This window comes from Scyliorhinus torazame, chromosome 8 (assembly GCF_047496885.1).
Source record: "Scyliorhinus torazame isolate Kashiwa2021f chromosome 8, sScyTor2.1, whole genome shotgun sequence".
Classification (NCBI taxonomy): Eukaryota; Metazoa; Chordata; class Chondrichthyes; order Carcharhiniformes; family Scyliorhinidae; genus Scyliorhinus; species Scyliorhinus torazame.
In genome coordinates this window covers 120,138,671-120,162,505 of record NC_092714.1, presented here as the reverse complement: position 1 = coordinate 120,162,505, position 23,835 = coordinate 120,138,671, and the positions used below count along the sequence as shown (strand labels likewise).

Below are 23,835 nucleotides of genomic sequence, written 5' to 3'. Positions count from 1 at the left end.
AGCTCTTACGTTAAATTTTCTTCATATTTCCTATGTGTCTTGTTTCGACATGTGTTCCCAGGGAGAAGTCGGGTGAGATTCTAATTGGGCAAGAAGTGAAACATTCAAGAACGCCGTGTGTTTAAGAATCGATCAGCGCCGTAGTTGATGGACAAAGTGGGCATTTGGGATTTGAGGAGCACTCGTGTAATAGAACATAGAGTGGAGAGTAAACGCCAAGAATAAATGCAAAGAATAAAACCAGTCAGCTGACCAAGCATCAATCTATAGGCAGGACTATGGCAAAGGCACACCCAGCCCAGTCAACATTGAAAAGTCCTCCTCATTAACATCTTGGGAACAAATCCTGCAGCTCATTCCCCAATAGCACTGTGGATGCATCTCCATCACATGGATGGCAGTGGTTCAAGACGGAAATTCACCACCACTTCTTTAGGGCAATTAGAGATGGGCAATAAATGCTAGCCTTGCCAGTGACAGTCACCTCCCATGGATGAATAAAAGAAAATAATAAGTGGTTGGGTAAAATAACATATGATTCTGCCCATCCACCATCAATACTTCGGATAAGGTTACTTCAAATTCTTGGCAGTGCCCATGCCAGCCTAGCACTGCCACCCAGGTGGCACTGTCAGGATGCCTGTTTGGCAGTGCCAGGTTGGTAGTGCCAAGGTGCCCAGATGGCAGCGGGACTGCCAGGGTAACACCCTGCCCAGAGCCCAAACACCCAAGGGCCTCCAATGGCTTGGGAGACCCTACCCCAAATGCCACTACGCCTGTTTGTGTGGACCAGTGCCAAACGGCACCATGGTGAGGTCTCCCAGGTATGGGTGTTCATCCCAGGCCTTGGGAGAAACCGGCGCCACCCCTGATTTGGGCATCAGAAGGGACTCTCTGCCCGATCGCCATCGGGCCATGGAGAAGCCCGCCCAACCTCTCTCTTGATGTCAGGAAAACCAAGGAACTGATCATTGACTTCAGAAAGCGTAGTGTGACACACACCCACCTACATCATTGGCTCCGAAGTGCAGGTGGTCTATAGCTTTGCGTTCCTGGGGGTCACCATCACCAACAGACTGTCCCGGTCCACTCACATTGATGCAACAGTTAAGAAAGCCCAACAACCTCTCTACTTTCTATGGAAGCTAAAGAAATTCAGCATGTCTGCATCGACTCTCACAAACTTCTACAGATGTGCCATAGAGAGCATCCTATCTGACTGCATCACAGCCTGGTATGGCAACTGCTTGGCCCAAGAGCGCAAGAAACTGTAGAGTGTCACTCAGCCCAACGCATCACACAAGCTTGCCACCCTCCCATTGATTCTGTCTACACTTCCTGCTGCCTCAGGAAGGCAGACAGCACTGTCAGAGACCCCTCATACCCAGGCTTTGCCCTCTTCCAGACCCTTCCATCAGGCAGAAGATACAGAAGTCTGAAGACCTGTACATCCAGACTTAGGAACAGCTTGTTCCCACAGTGACCAGACTCCACAACGATTCACAACTCTCTATGCTGCTCTTGGTGTGTCGTATTTTCTTTGTTATTTTGCTCTTGTTCCATACGTAGCTAATTATTTATTTGTCAATGTACTGAGTACTTTTTCGCATTCACTGTAACTATCTACTTTCTTCTTTGTCGCTGTGTACGTACTGTGTATGTTTCCTTGGCCGCAGGAAAATACTTTTCACTGTACTTCGGTACATGTAACAATAAATAAATCAAATCAAATCAAATTAGATTTCCTGAGGCGTTCCAAGCGTCGCAAATCTCTTGAGAGGCCCCTCGCGGGATTCAACGGCCCTCGTCGCGTCACCGTGTCGGGCTTGCCTAGGCCGTTCAAACGCACCCAACGTCTTATTTGTGCACAGCAGGAAACAAATAGTTGATCTATTTGGAAGTGATGGCTGAGGGAAGAATGTTGGCTAGTATATTGGAAACATCGCGCCTTTCTACAAGGAAGACCAAGGAATCTTTAATAGCCACCTGAGCAAGCAGTCAAGGCCTCCGTTCAAAACTTGTGTGAAAGACGGATCTTTCTGACAATGCTGCACTCCTTTCTTTCTGCAGTAGATGATGTGGTTATGGCCTGGCATGCAGCTTCAAATCCACAATGTGCTGCCTCACCTCAGAGTGCAACCAACTGAGTCCATTGACATCCTGGCTGAGAACATTCCTTTGTCAGGTATATTTGTGTGGGATGGAGTGGAATGAAGAAAACTGAAGAAAATTGCCAAAAGAGACAATGGAAGTAAAAACAAAATAACCTTATATAACACTCAGGACTTTGTGTGGGCGTGATTGTAGGTATGACATAATTTCTTTCGGATTGGAAGGGAAGAAAAACATAATGCATTCGGATCGAAATCAGTAAAAGCCATAATTACCATTTGATGTAGAATAATTTGCTTTTAATAACTTATCATTAATTCTTAAAACCTCACTGAAGAACATGAAATACTTGTCGCCAGAAAAACAATTAATTTTAAGATACATGACGGCACAGTGGTTAGCACTGCTGCCTCACAGTGCCAGGTACTCGAGGTCCATTCCGGCCTTAGGTCACTGTCTGTGTTGAGTTTGCACCTTCTCCCCGTGTGTGCGTGGGTTTCCTGCGGGTGCTCCGGTTTCCTCCCACAGTCCAATGATGTGCAAGTTAGGTGGGTTGGCCGTGATCAACGTGCCGATTTATGAAGGAAAGGATATAAATAAGAATAACTGACTTTACAGCAACTGTGAAATCAATGACCCCTCTCCCTGATCAATACAAACTGCAATGTCAGTTAGAAACTGAGAATGCAACATTAATCAGAGGCAAGATTTAACGGGACAAAAACAGAGTCCTGTTTTGGGCGTGTTTAACGGGGTGTTTCTCGTCGGCTGCAGTGCCGAGAACGACACCGCTATTTAACAGGACTTTGCCGTTTCTTTTGGCTTCGACAAGGAACGCTCTGCTGAGGCCACACTTTATGTCATTTGTATTTGTGGATCGGGGGCAGCATTTCAGTCGCCCCCCTCAGCCACCCCACCGTGGCCTCCAACCCCCTCCCCACTGCACCCAACTTATCTCTTAGGGGGTCATCGACCACCCGCTCACTCCACCTCTTAAGGGCAAGGCATCACAGGCCCGATCCCTGGCACGGGCACCCTGAACCCGGACACCTTGGCATTGTCAGCCTGGCACCATGGTAGTGCCAGCTAGGCAGCTGGCAGTGCCAAAGGGACCCCCTGCCAGCAGGAGTGCCAGGGTACCACCCTGCCCAGAGTCCAACCACCCGGGTATCTCTAATGGCATGGGAGACCGCCCAGGTGCTGTTATGCTTGGTCTACGTTTGTGGAAAATAGTGCTATACGGCACTGTGACGAGGTCTTCCTGGTGTGGTTGTTAGTACCGGGGCCTCGGGAGAATATAGTTAAATGAGTCTAATGGTGAGGGCAAAGTCCAGATCTCAACGTCTCGCGAGATCTCCTTAAATCTTGCGAGGTATTCCGAGCGTCGAGAATCAGATTCAATGGCCTCATCGTGTCATCAAGTTGGGCGCAACAAGGTCATTAAATCGCCCCCCAGATATCTAAAAATATAATTTTGAAAATGATGTCCCTGAAGTTGTTGCTCCATAAATGGACTCCTTTATGGCTGAACATCTGGAATACTGTGTTCAGTCCCTGGCACCGCCTTGGAGGGAGTACAGTGTAGATTTACCAGAATGTCAGCTAGATTCCAAGAGTCAAATGAGAAGGTGACATTATGTAAGTTAGGACAAAAGCAAAAATACCATTGGAAATCTGAGATAAAAACAGAAATGTTGGAATTCTCAGCAGGTCAGGCAGCATCTGTGGAGATAGGAAGTTAATTTGCTTGATTTTCATGATAGACTGAGGAATCACTAGTCGTGCCATTTCCCAATGTCATGTTCCTAAATTCTGAATGCTCATGCAAATTCTATTTCCCCTCCCCGAACTCCCTTGGGGGTGGATGGATTCTGGGCCATTGTCTCCAGAAGCTGGTTGGAATGGGTAGATGCTAAGGTTAGAAGGCCCACCTCCATTCACTGGGTCATCAATAGATGACTGTTAGAGCCCCCAGCACTCACACCCCTTCACCCCCATGCCTCTTAATTTCCACTATGTGTCTTCCATGCCTCCATGTCACCCCCATACCATCCCATGCATCTCCATACCCACTAACCTAGTATCCACTATGGACAGAACTCATGAGCTCTATAATAACACTGGAAGTCTTTGAAATACTCATGAAATAAAGAAATAGCTATCCATTATTTGCATTCACTGGAACAAATTGCTCCTCTTGGAAGCTCTTAAAACTGCCCACAAACGCAACCATTCAAACTCCACTTAAAAACACTCATTCATTTAAGAGCTTGTAAATCTGTCAAAATAAACAAACAAGCATTCAAAATGTCTTCAAAACACTTTAATCCTATCAAATGCTCAATTAAACAAAAGCTCAACATCCCCTTCACAGCTGTGCAAACAAACCCTGCTGGGCCAAATCCATTAGTGGAATTTTGAACTCAGCCAAGTATTCATAATGAGATTCCATTGCACAACTGTACAAATAACCCCTCTAGAGCTCAATACAATGGAGTTAACTAAATAGATGCCTAGAAATCTGTTAATTTTTGTAAAACCCCAGAGATGGACTTTCAGCCAAAGATGTTCAGCTATTTCAAATGTTTAGCAGATGCCTGGACTGGACTTTAAATCAATCTATAAATCAAAGCACTGGGTCCAGATGCCACATTAATATCTGATTCTCAATACTATTGAATGAAGAAGAACACTTTATACACTGGAGCAAGTATTTTAATACATCTGAACACTGGTAATGTAATGGTCAATTACTTTTTAAGGACAAAGGCCTGTGATCAATCACTGTATTAATAACATACTTAACTTATGACAGAACATCTAATTATCACATTTGAAGTTGACAACACATTTTAAACTTCACTGTCAGAATGTTCCTGGCTCTATAATAGACTTTCCTAAAGGTTTAGAACCTGACTGACTGGAAGTGTTTCACGCGATTTAGGAATCTACTCACCTCATTAAAGTAATCAAACTCAAGGAAACTCAAAATTGAGGCAGAAATTGGAAAAGCTGAACTCAATGTCACTTTGCGTGGAGCAGCAGGTTGCCACCTGCCATGATTCTCGTGCCAGTTGATGTGGTGGCAGCTAGGAATAAAGTGGGAAATTTGAATTTACGGTCTGGTGCTTCCATTTTATGCTGCCTGCGTGAGTTTGCATAGTGTCAGGACGCTAAAGTCCTGGCTCACCATTTTAGGTCAATGTTAACTCTCTTTTTCTATCCACAGAAGTTGCCCGTCCTGCTGAGTATTTCCAGCATTTTCTTTCTTTATTGCACAATCTAAGGTTGTATTCCCTGGAATTTAGACAGTTAAGGGGTGGTTTGAGTGACATCTTCAAGATATTGAGGAGATCTGGCAAGCTCGAGGGAAGGAAGTTATTTTCACCGGTTGGGAATTTGTGACTAGAAGAAGTAACCCAAAAAATAGAGCCATATCTTTTCTGGAGTGATGTTAGGAAACATTTTTACACACAAATTGTGACAGAACGTTTGCCCTCTCTTCCTCAAACAGCAATTGATGGCGGATCAATTCAAATTCTGAGATTCATAGGTTTGAAAGGAAATGGGACAAATGTGGATATACGTTAGATCACAGATCAGCCATGATCTCCTTGAGTGATGGAAAAGGCCCGAGAGTTAATTGGCCTCCTCCTGCTCCCATATTTCTATGAAATCCAATTGTGTAAAAGACCACGGTTAGTTTTACTTTCTTTTTGTGTATGTTAGTGATAAAACTGGAAGAAGCAGTTTGTTATGACAGACGAGCATGGCTTCGGTACGAATTTTCTACCAGAATTGTTCTTTTGCATTCGCTCCTCTACATTGCTGGGTAATTCAGACTTGGAAGCCAACTTTGATTCATGTGCCACTGACTGGTGGAGGACATGAATAATAATAATAATAATCGCTTATTGTCACAAGTAGGCTTCAATGAAGTTACTGTGAAAAACCCCTTGTCGCCACATTCCGCCGCCTGTTCGGGGAGGCCGGTACGGGAATTGAACCTGCGCTGCTGGCATTGTTCTGCATTACAAGCCAACTATTTAGCCGACTGTGCTAAACCAGCCCCTTATAGCTGCCCACTCTGGCAACGAAGGACACGCCCTTGTTTAAATCGGACAGGCGACCAAGATTCTTGCTCCTCCAGGACCCCAAAAGATGATTCAACATTTACCTTCAGTGAGCCTCATGAGGGCAGCTGCCCATGGAATGTTAGAGCCAGCACGAAAAATGGTAGTCCAAGTCCTGTTAATGTCATAGGATCCTGATTCCCATATCGTATTGGGCCTATCTCCTGATACAGGCAGGCACCTTGGACAGCTGATGATTGGCCCCTTTGAACTTAGAACTGATGCTAAAGGCCTGGTAAAGTTATACACCTTCCATTTGAGGCCATTAACTCCAGGCAATTAAAATCAACCCCAAGTGGCAGGTTTATTAACTGTGACTGTAATCCTACCTTCCACCAAGATTTAATCCATCACCTCTTCCATTCAGTAACACCGTGACCATTAAGTTGGTTATTTCAATGTTCAGGATGTCATGGGCCGAAGCTAATTCCAGATTGCTTCTATATAGTACACAGATCGTCGCTTCAAAATTCCAGCTCCCAATAAATATTTATTGTTGTAACTTTACCCATATAATGAAAGTTAATTTCAAAGTAGAATTTTCCCTTACTGGTTTTGATTCCTTGGCACCAAATTTGGAAGGTTTTAGTTAGGGGATCTAAAATGCACATGGTCCTGACTGTTTTACAGTGCGGCATGTGTATCTGGTGAGACAAGGCTGCATGCAGTGGCCCCACGTGAATCATGACCAGCCCATTTATCTTGCTGGACTGCTTCGATAGTATATACTGACTCCCATGTGCTCTGACCTTGCTCCATTTATATACAGGATGACATTCAAAACATCTTGCAGGGCCAACTGGGCAGCAAGTGGGAAAGGATGCCTTGTGCACTCTGTTCACCCCGAGCTAGAAGGAATTACTCCTGGCAGCAGAGCTTCCACGTTGGAAGTATGGTCTGGAAACGCTTCCTGAGGTATTATATTATAGTACTGCTTTCAAAGTAGCAGTTATTGGTGGTGCTAGAATGGAACTGAGGTTTGTGTGGAAACCATATATGTTGAGGCTTTTTTCCCCTTGTGATATAACATAGGAACAAGGGTAGATCATTCTTTCCTTCGAGTTTGTGTCCCTATTCAAATAGGTCAAGGCTGAGCATCTTAATTTCACCTACTTTTTTGCTTCTGGAACCCTTAATACCCATGCCCAAGTCTAAATCAGTGTGCACAGTGCATTAACCTCCTATATCTATATGCAACTAGGGTATGATTCAACTAATTGGGAACAAAGTCCCATAGCAAGCTCACATGTATAAGGGCATCAATGGAAAACGCATGGCCGAGACCGCACATAGCCCCGTTTTGCACACTGAGGAGCTCCGCTCGCCGGAACTCCCCAGTGTAGTGAGAGATTGGGATGCCATTTTTAAATGCCGTCCTGATCTCCGAGGCCCCCCAAAGCGACCCCCGAAACCCCCCAACCCGAATGCACTATGGGAGGGTCCCCTGCCCCCCAAATACTCCTGCAGAGCAGCCCTGGCCCAATCGCATGCATAAAGAAATGCTAGCTGGCAGTGCCACCTGGGTGCCAGCCTGGCACTGCCTAAGTGCCCAGTTGGCACTGCCAGGCTTCCCAGGTGGCGCCAGACGTGCCAGGACACCAACCTGCCCAAAGGCATGCAGCTAAGGGCCCCCGATCCCCTGGGAGATCCCCAAGAGTGCTGTTCCACCTGGTCCCCATTTGTGGAGTCCAGTACCAAATGGCGCATGCCCAAGGTCTCCGAGGCAAAGGGATGAATCCCAGAGCCTCAGGTACCCCGGGAATCTGCACATTAGAGTGGAACTGACTGTTTCGCTCTAATATGCAGATTTGCCAAAAAGCGATTCAGTCCATGATGGTGGGATTTACATTGCAAAGTTGCGAGCCAGGTAGATCCCAGGGGTGGGGTCTGCCAGCTTCATTCAGCCATGCTGTGCCGCGACCAGCTGCTTTTCGGGCACAGTGTGGCCATTGGATCGCACCTTCTATCTAGCATGACAGATCTAGTAAATCTCAGCAGTTGGTTGTTTTCCTTGGGAGCAAAGCATTGGACAATTATCTGAACCCTGCTTACATTACAGACCTTCCTCTGGAGATTCTGTTGTATTGGAACCAATGCTGTACCGTGAACCAAATAGTTTAGCTTCCTCCAGTGACCCTGAGAGCCACTCCAGCCAATGGGGGCAATAGTGCCCAGGAACAAAGAGTTGGGGAACCATGATTGACGATGCAAGCTGCCACAGGCCCCCAGCTTTCCTGGACACTTCCTGGACTCCATTTGTTTATTCCTGCCTTTCGTTGATGACAATGGGTGAAATATAAATTTTGACCAACTCTGCATGATCAATCTTGTGCGGCATTTATTATTTTTATTGTTGGTGGTTTTTGGCTTTCCAAATTTGTTGATTTCAGGTAAGGGTGATGTGGATATGGTGCTGAGTGAAAGCAAGATTAATAGACTTCGATCAATTCCACCCTTCTGACATTGTTAAAGTTGACCAGTTACAGGGTGGCATCAATAGGGACCAAGGAATATGTCAAAAAACTGCTTCCTTGGCTGTAAATGATAAAGATCGCCATGTAGATGCGTAAATATATTTTTAAAAGCCTAAGATCTCCTGCCATAAAAGTGTACCTCGTGAGGAAGGACGAAAGTCTCTATGCCCACGCATGACATAATATTCTGAAAGGGGCTGTGTTCTTTTCCTCTCTCTTGGAAATACATGTTTATGTTTGGATGTTGAATGAATTGCATTCTATTTTGTTTATTGCAGTGAGCTTCTCACAGACCTACCATTCCTCATTTCCAGTGACTTCAGCTCATCTAAAAGCCTGCTGCCCGATCTTATTCAGCCCCCTGGTTCTGGATCCCCCACCCCCGCCGAGGGAAATATACTTTGGAGTTCATTCCCTAAAGCCCTCTGCCTCTTCAGTTCTCTCTACTCCTTTGTGACCCTTCTTAAAGCTCACTTGTTTTGACCAAGTTCTTTAGCCGCCCCTCCCAGTAGCTCCTCATTTGGCTTTGCCTCCATTTTTCGTATCAACAAGTCTGTGAGGCACCTTGTAATGTTTTTGCCTGCCTTGAAGATGCTATACCTACGCATGTTTTTGTGGCAAGATCGCGTGTGACCTGAAGAATTGTTTCCACTGGAGTTTAAAAGAGTGAGGGATGACTTGATTGAAGCATATAATATCCGGAATGGGTTTGGCAAGGTGGATGTGGAAAGGATGTTTCCTCTTGTGGCTGAGTCCAGGACGAGAAGGCACTGCTTTAAAATTAGGAGTTGCCCTTTTAGGGCAGAGATGAGGAGAATTTTTCTCTCTCAGTGGGTTGTGCAACATTGGATCTCTCGGGATGTGATCTAACCAAAATAAAACGGAGTCCGGGACCCCGCTATCCAACGGCAGTCTTTTTTCGTGCCCCAAGGCCGCACTTAGCGATATTTCCTGCACTGAGGAGCTCCGGCGAACAGAGTTCCTCAGTGCAGACATGGGGCCCTGATCTCCCGACCCCCCCTGACACGGCCCCAGGATCCTCCAACGCCCCAACTCACCTATAAGGGGTCCCTCGGTTCCCCCCGCATCCTACTCCCTACAGGCAGGGCACCCCTGGGTCCGATCACCTGCGTGGGCAAAATGCCAACCTGGCAACCTGGCAGCGCAACCTGGGTATTCTGCCTCGATTCTGGCGGTACACGGCCCGATAAATCGCGCCCTCTGTCTCAAACAGTGGTGGAGGCAGGGTCATTGAATACCTTTAAGGCGGGGGTAGATAGATTCTTGTTAGGTAAGGGAATCAAAGGTTACTGGGGGCAGATGGGAACATGGAACTTGAAACACAAACAGGTCAGCCATGATCTTATCAAATGGTGGAGCAGGCTCGATGGGCCAAATAGCCTATTTATGCTCCTAATTTGTGTGTTTGTATAATTATAATATGGTAAATACAGAGGGGCTGTTTCCATGAGATGGTGGCAGAAGAGAGCAATTTAAGAAAATCAGGAAAAGAATCAAAGTGGAGGTTGGAAAAAATGTTTTTAAAGAGTTAGAATGTGGAATGCTGTGCCACAAATGGTTGTGGAAAAAAAACTGGATAATTTTGAAAGCGAAACAGGCAATTTCTTAAAAGTAGGCGTAAGCAGGGGAATGGGATTCTGCAGAGATGGAGGAAAACGCTGGCATTGACTAGGTGTGGGACATGGCTTGTTTGCTGCGCCATGTTGTATGATTCAGAATGATATTATCATATGTCACAAACATGTCATTAGATAGATAGATGACGCATAAGGATATCACTGTAACCAATGTCTCATTAGGTGTTATGTTGAACAAAGGTATTTTTGTTTGACAAAAATGTTAGTTTTCTCACCCATCAAGCACAAACAAGAACCATATGGAATTACATAAAATGCGTTTTTTATGTGATTTTTTTTGGAAACTGTTTATTCCTTTGGATCGGAAATAAAGGAGTTAAATGGAACACAGCTTCTTTAAAGCATGTATTCTTGGCTTAAACCCTGAATTACAGGGACCAACAGAAAATAAATTCTGAGCTCTGTAAAAGTAGTTATCGTGGCTTGAAGTAAAAATATGCCATGGATTAGCTGTAGATAAACAAGTTTTGATGATGAAATAAACCTTTGTACATCTGTTTGTCTGCCTCAGGAATTAGAGCTCCTAATTAAATTTTCATACAGATTACCACTTGGGAAAAGCACAATGCTCATGCATGTTTATATTGTGTCTTATTATTATAGTGTTTATGCTACATATATTGTGTTATGAGAAAGAAAGACTTGCTTTTATAAAGCACTTCTCATGATCTTAGGGCACCTCCAAACACTTTACAGGCAATGCTGTGCTTAGAAGGTAATACAGTCACTGTTTTAATCTGGAAAATACAGCAGCCAATTTGCACAAAGGCCCCTCAATTAGCAATGTAACGATGGCCAGATTTGTTTTTAAGTGATGGTGATTGAAAGATGAATACTACCCAGTGTATTATTCCTTGTGTCTGAATAAAGCTCGTAGTCTTACAGTTGAAGTAGATGCTTTATTTGTATGAGTTTGTTTTCTCTTCAGCGCTTATACTACGTTACATCTGAGCTGCCTGTCTGTGTCCTCGACACCAGCTGCTGTTCCTGTGAAGAGTCCCTGACTTCCTGTTTGTCTAGGTATATATACATCTCTGGTGCTCCCTCTAGTGGGTACTTAGTTGTAGTGTATTTACATTAACCCCTTGTGTATATACAGTGATGCATATCACTACACCCCCCCTTTTTTCTTTTTACATATTTTCTGTACTTTGTTAAAGAAAATTGTACAAAACAGGTAGATAAATGATGATATGCACAAGTTGTGATGATATTGATGATTATACAAAGCCAATTAATATTTATGAGTCCAATCTTAATTTTAAAAAATTTATGAGTCCATACTTTATGAATTTATTCGGTTGAGGTTTTTTTCTGTTGTTGACGTGGTGATATTGATATTGTAATTTCTTTGTGAATGTCATCAGTGTTCTTGTGTTTATCATGAGGTGTTTGAATGGTTGAATCACTTTTGTTGTCTAATTGTGACTTTTTTTCTATGCTTGTGGTAGTGATTCCGTGTTACATCTTTGTTGTTTTTGTTGTTGCTGTTGTTGTTCTTGTTTCTGTTGTGCTTCTTGTGGTTTTTGTTGTTCTTGTTGCGCTCACTGACTGTTCCGTGTGGATAATTTGGGTCATTCTCAAATTTATTGGTGTCAGTGTCTTTTGTGGTATCTGATGTTTCATTGAGCGTTTCTTCTTGAGAATTGTGAGAATGATCTGATGTTGCATTGATCTTGCTGACATCAGTCATTTGTGGTGGATTTGATTCCTCTTCTTTGCTTCCTTGGTGCTCCTCTTCTGGAGTCATTTCTGGTTCATTTGAATCATCTTTGGTTTCTTGATGCTCCTCTTCTGGAGTCAAAATCTTCAATATTTCATTTTCTTGTGGATAGTTTAGAGTAGATGAGGTTTTAATTGGCGTGGTCTCACTGGACTCAAGAGTAGTTTCACTTTGATTGTTGAGTGCTTCTGTACATACGAGCTGAGATCTGTCAGTCTCGCTGTGATCTTGCACATCTTGTATGTCGATCGTGGTCACATTGTCACTATTCTCACATACAGTGGGTAGACATTCAGAGTCTTCTTGTTGGTTAAATAAGCTGGGTAGACTTTCATAGTATTCTTCTGGTGGCTCAAATAAACTGGGTAGACTTTCATAGTCTTTTTGTTGTTCATGTGAGCTTGGTAGACTTTCAAAGTCTGCTGCTGGTTGCTCAGATAAGGTGGATAGACCTTCATAGTCTTCTTCGTGCACGGTTGTCGCTCTGGAATCTTTAATTGCTTCCATTCTGGAGTCTGTCAACGAGCTCTCTGTGGAGGCTTGTGTCGCTCTCTCTGTGGAGTCTTTCATCACTCTCTGTGTGGAGTCATAGAATTTCATAGAATTTACAGTGCAGAAGGAGGCCATTCGGCCCATCGAGTCTGCACCGGCTCTTGTAAAGAGCACAGTCGTGCAGTGTTCTCTCTTTGGAGTCGATCTGTGCTCTCTCAACGGAGTCGTTCTGTGCTCTCTGTGTGGCATCATTTTCTTCTTGGGTATTTGACAGGTTGCTGTCATCCAATGTATCGACGATCTGCCATTGCATCATGGTATTGGATTCATCTACCATGAGTAGAGTCGTGTTGAGCTTTTCAACCGTGTCGCTGATGCGATGATCATCATATCCGAATTACACAGCCATGTCTGAGTAGTATTTTTCGATAAACAAATCATCTTTTTTTGTTTCGGATTTGTCATTGTGCTCTTCATGTTCAATAAACAAATCATCTTCTTTGGTTTTGGATTTGTCATTGTGCTCTTCACTTTGGGTGGTGCAAACTGCTTGTTCCAGGGTGCTGCGAAAGTTATGTTCAACTGCTGGTAGAAGGTCAGGCATTGTTGTGCCTTTTGAGGTTACATTTGTTGGTTTGGTGCCTTTAACAGTCTTGTTAGTGATTTTTGGGCATTTCCCCTTTAAGTGCGCGTGGTCAGAGTCTTCTGACGTCATGACGCTCGTGACGTAAAGCGTAGGAATCGATTGCGCAGGCGCAAATCGATTTTCCTTTACTGTGCGCTTTTTCGTAAACTGCGCATGCACAGATCCATCTTCGAACTGTGCGCTCTTTTTGTTCAACTGCGCATGCGCGGCTTGTGCATGCGCAGATCCATCAGCGAATGGTGTTCGATCTTCTTTTGGCTGCGCATACGCGGCTTGTGCATGCGCAGAACGATCTGCGGCCAAAACTTATTTTTTTCAATTGCGCACGCGCGGCTGTGATTTCCTGCGCGTGCGCAGACCCAGATTTGCGTCTTTTGTTCCCCAGGCAGTTTAAAATGTGCTCAGACACCATTTTAACTTCTTCAGACCCGTGGAAAAGAACTTTTTTGCCGTTTTTTCTTGTTAAAAATGTAAAGTTTTTTTTCTTGCGATCATTGTCAATCGCGATTTCAAGCATTAAACCTTTCTGTTCTGATGATTGTTTGAGTTTCGCAACACTCATTCCCTGTACAATTTGGTCTCTGAGCATTGTTACTGGTGTTACAGTAATTGTTTAAGTATTACTTCTAATTTGGTGTTGTCTTCACCTTTCAAGTAATTAAAGCCATTATAGATTTCTCTAGCTTCATGTCCTGCTAGTAGAAGTGCTATTTTCATTTCGTCTGAGGCCGTGCTCAACCCATTAGCTACAATATATAGTTCGAACGTTTGCTTAAAGATTTTCCATCTATGACTTAAATTATCGGTTGTTTTCAGCTGCGGTGGAGTTCCAACAAATTTTATCGACTCAGCAAAGTCTCCCCACGTACGAATTTTCTTCTGTTTTCGATCTTGCTTTGTCTGCATTTTGTGTAACCTTCTAGTAAGCATTCTGAAGTCACCTGGTACCATGTATTATTCCTTGTGTCTGAATAAAGCGCGTAGTCTTACAGTTGATGTAGATGCTTTCTTTGTATGAGTTTGTTCTCTCTTCAGCGCTTATACTATGTTACATCTAAGCTGCCAGTCTGTGCCCTGCACACCAGCTGCCGTTCCTGTGAAGAGTCCCTGACCTCCTGTTTGTCTATGTATATATACATCTCTCGTGCTCCATCTAGTGGTTACTTAGTTGTAGTGTATTTACATTAACCCCTTGTGTATATACAGTGATGCATATCACTACACCCAGGACACCAGGATGAACTCTGCTGCTCTTCTTCAAGAGAACATCACGGGATCTCTTTTCTTCAAACACGAGAAGGCAGATGGAACTCCGATGGTGGATCCTCACCCAAACTTCACCACATCCCACAGTGGGATTTAATCTAACAAGAGTGCTCCAAATTGAGCTACAACTAATACCATTGTTGTACAGAATGGTCACAGTGCAGAAGGAGGCAATTCTGTCCATCATGTCTGCTGTGTTATGTGTGAGAATCATTCTGCGGTCAATGTCTTCAAAACAAACCACAGAATTGTGATTGTTGGGAATGTGCAGCAATATTTTTGAAGCTTTTATTTGATTTATCTTCACCAATTTTCTCCCCTTCATTGCAGACAGCACTGCCACTCTGCTGGAGTATATTCCATTGGCACCTCCTGGGTGGCCATTTTGAAGTTGAGAAATGCAGATGTCAATATTTGGCTAACAGTTTGACCATGAAGCATACCCCAACACTTCTACTCATTCGTGCAGGAGTGCTTTTCCGTTTCCTTCTCTAGCTCTGGGTCCTGAGACCCCTTATAACATTCTGTTAACCAGTATCAACGAACACAGCATTGTCGACTGGGTTTGACCTGCTGCTCTGTCTGGTTTGGCTCCACATTAAATGAACCTATTTTTCAAACTGAGGTGGTATGTAATGTATGCAAACAGAATGTACCACATTGTAACACCCATTAGCAGCTCATGACCCTTGGGTCAGATTGTTCATTCCACAAAGATTTAGCAGCTTGTGCAGAATTCTGGTGGCCAATCACAGGAGTCATTATGGTACATTAATAACATTTATATTTCCATGGCCGACAGTGGAAAGATTGTTTTTGACCTGTTTTGTTTCATTATATGGAGTCAGTCAGAAATGCAACACCTGTCTGATTACTGCTGTTATTTAATTTGTGGGTTCTTAAACTTCAGCATGCCTGGGCAAATCTGGCTTCTGAAAATGCAGGCTCAGGAACCGAGTATGTATAAACTTAGTGATGCTCAGTTATAGCAAGTCAAAGGTTATTGTGAGAACAAGAACGAACGACAACTTAGAAATGAAGATGAGGACACTGAGAGTTGACAATAGATTACGGTATTAAACAGCTTCATTAAAAGATGAGGTGCTTATTTGTGCTCCACTGTTTTGACGAACGAACAGTGGCAATTCTACTGCGTTAACACAAAGCATTTAAAAAAGAAACAAGATAATGCTGGCAGTAGACAGACCAAAATGGTTGGACAGAATGGCCTCCTTCTGCACTGTGACCATTCTGTACAACAATGGTATTAGTTGTAGCTCAATTTGAGCACTCTTGTTAGATTAAGTCCCACTGTGGGATGTGAATATTTTTGGATGGGTTTCCTCTTCAGAGTTGAAATGGAAATGCTTTAATAAGAGTGACTGAGAAAGTAAGGTTTGTGAATCAGTGCTGTGGTGTTGGGTGCTCTGAGGTACAGATGAACCAACACGGTTGCGATTGGTGCAACGCAGTTTTATTCCAACTAGTTATTTACACATCTGACTTGGTACTCAGCACGTGGTGACTGTGTGAGTGTCTTGTTAATGAGGTCCTGGCCTTGTCCTGTCTCCAGATGGACTGGCCAGCAGGTGTCGTGTTTCTTGTCTTATACTGTGTCTGCTCTTGTCTGTGATTGGCTGTCGTGTTATGTGTGCTAATTGGTCTGTTGGTCTGTCTATCATGATGTGTGTGTTGTGATGTGTGTTTGAATATCATGACAAGTGCGATATGTTAATATATATTGAAAAAACAACTATTAAAGGCTAGCATACTTCAGTTGAAGATTTTTTCCTCCAGCATATTTCCTTATGTTTACAGCTTGCCAACAATTTTTTTAAAAAATGATCTCCTATGAATAGAACCCTGTGACTATCTATATATTCTCTGTGGTGAGTTATTGCAGCCCAGATCCAATGGTTAGCCTGGGGATCATGGAAATAATTTATGGGAGATAGTGTGAGATTCCCATGACATTGCCATATCAGGAAGTACAAATATAGCACACTTTTATTCATTGATAGTATGTATTTACGATATTCTACAAGAGGTCTGGTCCTCTTCCTTTACATATTGAGGTGCAGGTTGTAATGCTGAGCACCACAAGAAGGTTTCGGGATTATAAGGGTAGATTTTTCTTTGAATGCCAAGAGGTTTTATTTGGTAGTACTCATGGAATCAGGATGGTAACAGTTTTTACACATTAACAAGCCAAGAGGTAATGACTTAGAGCTTCCTGAGATTATCAAATGCACTCTTCAACGGCAGGATTTTCTAGTCGAGGAAACAGAAAATGAGCTTCATAGAACTTTAATTTAAATATTATGGGTGGGATTCTCCAATCCCGCGGCAGAGTGTCCACGCCGTCACGTTTTACGATGGTGTGAACGGGCCACTCACACGACTAATTCCAGCTGCAGATCCCGGCGCGAACTGTGCGCCGCAGGATCCACGCATGCGCTGTTGCGCCGGCAGCAACGAGGACGTGCGCAGTGGCGCCGGCTCCAATGTGCACATGGCCTCCTTCAACGCGCTGGCCCCGACGCAACATGGCGCAGGACTACAGGGGCCGGCGCGTAGGAAAGGAGGCCCTCAGCCACAGAGGCCATCCGGCCGGCCGATCGGTAGGCCCTGATCACGGGCCAGGCAACATCGGAGGCCCCCCTGGGGTCGGCCCCCCCACCCCCCGCCCCAAAGGCCGCCATCCGACCCTTACACGGCGACGTCCCAGAGCAGATTAGAACGGCGCCGGCGGGACTGGGCTCTTTTCTTACGAATGCTCAGTCCATCCGGGCCGGAGAATCGACGGGCCAGTCGCATAGAGCGATTGACGCCGCGCCAACCACGCCAATGGCGCCAATGCTCTACAGAGAATCGCGTGCTGGCGTCGGGGCGGCGTGGCCCATTCACGGGGATTCTTCGGCCCGGCCCAGGGCTGGGAGAATCCCGCCCAGTACTCTTGACTTCAAATAACTTAATGGTTTTGAGAGTGAAATATCTAGTCTTGTGAAATATGGCCTTTTCATGGGGGAAATGTTGCGGACGGTTTGGAAAGTTTGCCAGACTAGCAAATTTGGGGTCTCGCAGCAGACAGAACTGGAAAATCCCATCCTTCATAGACTAATGAAATACAGGGAGTAATTCTGGCTTGGGACAATATCACATCAGCTGGCCTTTCTGTTTCTCTCCCAGTCATCATATAGGTGACTAATTCCAATAGCGATATCTCCTGCTTACACTACCCTGGATAAAAAAGTTCTCCTGAAGGGTCCAATAAACTTCACACTAGGGTACTTTGACCTGTGAAGAAAGGATTGCCCATCAAGCTTTATTTGAATATGTCCCAAATCATAGCCACTGTGCTAGTTGCAAGCTAATGAACTGCATGTTTAGTGAAACCCCTTAGAGAAGATTTACTTTGTAGCAGCAAGAAATGAAAGCATATTCTTTTAAAGCAAAAGGTTAATCAGGAAAAAAATGTATTTTCAGGGAGGGGATAAATTGAAATACTTCTGACCCAAAAGCAACATATTGTGAATGCTGGAATATCGGAAATAAAATACAGAAAATGCTCAGCAGGTCTGGTAGCATCTGTGAAGAAAGAATCAGAACTGCTGATGTTTTCTGGGACATACTTTGCTCTGTGTAATTATTTTAAAGAACTTATAATGACAGAGCAATAAAAGTATTTTTTTGCACTTTGCATACGAACCAAAATCTAGTCATGATTTTGGAGTTGTATCAAAAATCTGTTTCCTTACTGTATGTGAAACCCTGGACTGTAAAAACAGAAATATATTAGTGACCAGACATTCCATATTTCTTTGTCATAGTGGGAGGTAGCAACCATGTGCTTTCCATTTGTTGTCTTGTTTACATTAATTGGTTTAATCTGAACTTGGATTAAGACAAGGATTTAAGTGTCATTCAGTTTGAGCTGGCGTAGTTCATAATAACTTATGGTTGGAGTGGGAGAGGAGATTGCACCGTCAGAAGTGATGCCCTGCGTATAGCTCACTGGGCTAAATCTAGTGGAGAACGAGAGAATCTCCCCAAACAGATTGGAAAGCATTCCTGCAACCAGCCTGGAATGGCTTTGGAACAGAAAGCTTAATTTCCTACATGTTTTTCCCTTTGGCACATTACTGGTTAATTAATATTTCCTCTTCAAGTGAAGATAGAATTTATATCATTTAACACAGCAGCTTTGTTTCACTGCTGGAAGGCCCACTGCTTTATATCCACACAATATGTGAATGCTTTAAGGCAATTGCACATATTACAAACCCACGCAATCTTGGAACAATTAGGCAAGATGCTAAAAATGTCTCTATTTTTGAAATGACTCAGATGCCATGTGATGAGGCTGGATGGCGATTTAGTGCATATCATCATGCTCTATTTAAAATCCTAACAAGAGCCCTTACTGCGTTCTGTGTAGAAATTATCTCATAAGCTTGGTATAGAACATAGAACAATACAGCGCAGTACAGGCCCTTCGGCCCACGATGTTGCACCGAAACAAAAGCCATCTAACCTACACTATACCATTATCATCCATATGTTTATCCAATAAACTTTTAAATGCCCTCAATGTTGGCGAGTTCACTACTGTAGCAGGTAGGGCATTCCACGGCCTCACTACTCTTTGCGTAAAGAACCTACCTCTGACCTCTGTCCTATATCTATTACCCCTCAGTTTAAAGTTATGTCCCCTCGTGCCAGCCATTTCCATCCGCGGGAGAAGGCTCTCACTGTCCACCCTATCCAACCCCCTGATCATTTTGTATGCCTCTATTAAGTCTTCTCTTAACCTTCTTCTCTCCAACGAAAACAACCTCAAGTCCATCAGCCTTTCCTCATAAGATTTTCCCTCCATACCAGGCAACATCCTGGTAAATCTCCTCTGCACCCGCTCCAAAGCCTCCACGTCCTTCCTATAATGCGGTGACCAGAACTGTACGCAATACTCCAAATGCGGCCGTACCAGAGTTCTGTACAGCTGCAACATGACCTCCTGACTCCGGAACTCAATCCCTCTACCAATAAAGGCCAACACTCCATAGGCCTTCTTCACCACCCTATCAACCTGGGTGGCAACTTTCAGGGATCTATGTACATGGACACCTAGATCCCTCTGCTCATCCACACTTCCAAGAACTTTTCCATTAGCCAAATATTCCACATTCCTGTTATTCCTTCCAAAGTGAATCACCTCACACTTCTCTACATTAAACTCCATTTGCCACCTCTCAGCCCAGCTCTGTAGCTTATCTATATCCCTCTGTAACCTGCTACTTCCTTCCACACTATCGACAACACCACCGACTTTAGTATCGTCTGCAAATTTACTCACCCACCCTTCTGCGCCTTCCTCTAGGTCATTGATAAAAATGACAAACAGCAACGGCCCCAGAACAGATCCTTGTGGTACTCCACTTGTGACTGAACTCCATTCTGAACATTTCCCATCAACCACCACCCTCTGTCTTCTTTCAGCTAGCCAATTTCTGATCCACATCTCTAAATCACCCTCAATCCCCAGCCTCCGTATTTTCTGCAATAGCCTACCGTGGGGAACCTTATCAAACGCTTTGCTGAAATCCATATACACCACATCAACTGCTCTACCCTCGTCTACCTGTTCAGTCACCTTCTCAAAGAACTCGATAAGGTTTGTGAGGCATGACCTACCCTTCACAAAGCCATGCTGACTATCCCTGATCATATTATTCCTATCTAGATGATTATAAATCTTGTCTCTTATAATCCCCTCCAAGACTTTACCCACTACAGACGTGAGGCTCACCGGTCTATAGTAGCCGGGGTTGTCTCTGCTCCCCTTTTTAAACAAAGGGACCACATTTGCTTTCCTCCAGTCCTCTGGCACTATTCCTGTAGCCAATGATGACATAAAAATCAAAGCCAATGGTCCAGCAATCTCTTCCCTGGCCTCCCAGAGAATCCTAGGATAAATCCCATCAGGTCCCGGGGACTTATCTATTTTCAGCCTGTCCAGAATTGCCAACACCTCTTCCCTACGTACCTCAATGCCATCTAATCTATTTACCTGGAGCTCAGCATTCTCCTCCACAACATTATCTTTTTCCTGAGTGAATACTGACGAAAAATATTCATTTAGTATCTCGCCTATCTCTTCAGACTCTACACACAACTTCCCATCCCTGTCCTTGACTGGTCCTACTCTTTCCCTAGTCATTCGCTTATTCCTGACATACCTATAGAAAGCTTTTGGGTTTTCCTTGATCCTTCCTGCCAAATACTTCTCATGTCCCCTCCTTGCTCGTCTTAGCTCTCTCTTTAGATCCTTCCTCGCTACCTTGTAACTATCCATCGCCCCAACTGAAACTTCACACCTCATCTTCACATAGGCCTCCTTCTTCCTCTTAACAAGAGATTCCACTTCTTTGGTAAACCACGGTTCCCTCGCTCGGCACCTTCCTCCCTGCCTGACCGGTACATACTTATCAAGAACACGCAGTAGCTGATCCTTGAACAAGCTCCACTTATCCAGTGTGTCCAACACTTGCAGCCTACTTCTCCACCTTATCCCCCCCCCCAAGTCACGTCTAATGGCATCATAATTTCCCTTCCCCCAGCTATAACTCTTGCCCTGCGGTGTATACTTATCCCTTTCCATCCTTAACGTAAACGTCACCGAATTGTGGTCACTGTCCCCAAAGTGCTCACCTACCTCCAAATCCAACACCTGGCCTGGTTCATTACCCAAAACCAAATCCAATGTGGCCTCGCCTCTTGTTGGCCTGTCAACAAACTGTGTCAGGAAACCCTCCTGCACACACTGTACAAAAAACGACCCATCTAATGTACTCGAACTATATCTTTTCCAGTCAATATTTGGAAAGTTAAAGTCTCCCATAATAACTGCCCTGTTACTTTCGCTCTTATCCAGGATCATCCTCGCCATCCTTTCCTCTACATCCCTAGAACTATTTGGAGGCCTATAGAAGACTCCCAACAGTGTGACCTCTCCTTTCATGTTTCTAACCTCAGCCCATACTACCTCGGAAGATGAGTCCCCATCTAGCATCCTCTCCGCCATCGTAATACTGCTCTTGACTAGCAGCGCCACACCTCCCCCTCTTTTGCCTCCTTCTCTGAGCTTACTAAAACACCTAAATCCCGGAACCGGCAACATCCATTCCTGTCCCTGCTCTATCCATGTCTCCGAAATGGCCACAACATCGAAGTCCCAGGTACCAACCCATGCTGCCAGTTCCCCTACCTTATTTCGTATACTCCTGGCATTGAAGTAGACACACTTCAAACCACCTACCTGAACACTGGCCCCCTCCTGCGACGTCAAATCTGAGCTCCTGACCTCTATACTCTCATTCTCCCTTACCCTAAAACTACAATCCAGGTTCCCATGCCCCTGCTGCATTAGTTTAAACCCCCCCAAAGAGCACTAACAAATCTCCCCCCCAGGATATTTGTGCCCCGCAGGTTCAGATGTAGACCATCCTGTCTGTAGAGGTCCCACCTTCCCCAGAAAGAGCCCCAGTTATCCAGAAATCTGAATCCCTCCCGCCTGCACCATCCCTGTAGCCACGTGTTTAATTGCTCTCTCTCCCTATTCCTCATCTCACTATCACGTGGCACGGGCAACAACCCAGAGATAACAACTCTGTTTGTTCTAGTTCTGAGCTTCCATCCTAGCTCCCTGAAAGCCTGCCTGACATCCTTATCCCCTTTCCTACCTATGTCGTTAGTGCCAATGTGGACCAAGACTTGGGGCTGCTCCCCGTCCCCCTTAAGGACCCGGAAAATACGATCCGAGACATCACGTACCCTTGCACCTGGGAGGCAACATACCAAACGTGAGTCTCTCACGCTCCCACAAAATCTCCTACCTGTGCCCCTGACTATCGAGTCCCCAATTACTAATGCTCTGCTCCTCTCCCCCTTCCCTTCTGAGCAACAGGGACAGACTCCTTGCCAGAGGCCCGTACCCCATGGCTTACCCCTGGTAAGTCCCCCCCCCCCCCACAAGTACCGAAAGCGGTATACTTGTTTCTCAGGGGAACGACCGCAGGGGATCCCTGCACTGACTGTTTTTTCCCAGTCCCTCTTACAGTTACCCATCTATCTCCAATCTTTGGTGTAACTAATTCCCTGAAGCTGCTATCTATGACCCCCTCTGCCTCCCGAATGATCCGAAGTTCTTCCAACTCCAGCTCCAGTTCCCTAACTCGGTCTTGGAGGAGCTGGAGATGGCAGCACTTCCTGCAGGTAAAATCAGCAGGGACACTAACGGCATCCCTCACCTCAAACATCCTGCAGGAGGAACATTGCACTCCCTTCCCTGCCATCCCTCTAACTTTCTACCAAGATCTGGCTAACAACTAAATTTAAAAAAAATTTTATATAAAAAAATATTAATAACAATAATAAAATATGGTACTTACCTCACACCAATGGGTTTTATTATTAGGTTAGAGGAGGAGGGCGGGTGGGAGACACTACACGTGTAGTGTCTCGGGTTTCCTCTCCACCAGAATTTATTGGTGAGGGTCTTCCCAGAAGTCCGCGGGTCGACTTCCTGTTCCCACCTTAAACACTAAAATTAAAAAAAAAATTTAAAGGAAAGACTTACCTCCCAGAAATCACTTCCGCACTGCCCCCGCTGAAATAGACTAGCCTGCTCCGCTCCTGCTGAAATCGACTTGGCCTGCAAGGTAAGTAAGTTGTTAATCAGTACTTACCTCACCCCAGGCAGCGACCTTTTAAACGGTCCCCTCTGCCTCGCAGCTCCCGCGCTTTTTCAAATTCCCGCGCTGTTTCTAAGGTCCCGGCTCTCACTCCCGAACTACACAGCTGACCTGCAAGGTAAGTAAGTTAATCAGTACTTACCTCACCCCAATGACCCTCTTTCCCCAGAGTTGAAGTCCGCTGTAAATATGACCCCTAAATCTTTGTCGAACATCTACAAAATAAAAGTCTTAAATGATAACTGGCTGATCTAATTGGCAATTTGTCCTCTCTTTTTCTCTGACTGCTAAAGGCTCTCAAAGTCTCGATGTAGATCATTGCAGAAGCGGCATTCATTTCTCATTTAGTAACTGGTAACTTATGCCCTTTTGGAAAAAGTGTGTGCTACAACCTTACTGGCAGTTTAAAGCTTCACGGATGCCTGGAGCCATCAATATTACTCGTCTTGTGATGAGATTTATCTCAGTCACCCATAGGTCCGGGGGAGTGGAGTGGAGGCTGGAAGGTGGTTGAGTGCACAGTCAAGAATTGAGCCAACTTCATTAGCACACAGGCTGCAAGAATTATGGGCAGAATCTTA

The 23,835-nt window shown here is 44.6% G+C and overlaps 1 protein-coding gene across 2 annotated transcripts in view; it reads left to right on the top strand.

Moving 5' to 3' along the window:
* gpm6bb (glycoprotein M6Bb) overlaps nucleotides 1-23,835 on the top strand; it is a 285,202-nt gene that overhangs the window by 121,389 nt on the left and 139,978 nt on the right. The gene's annotated exons all lie outside the window — the stretch shown is intronic.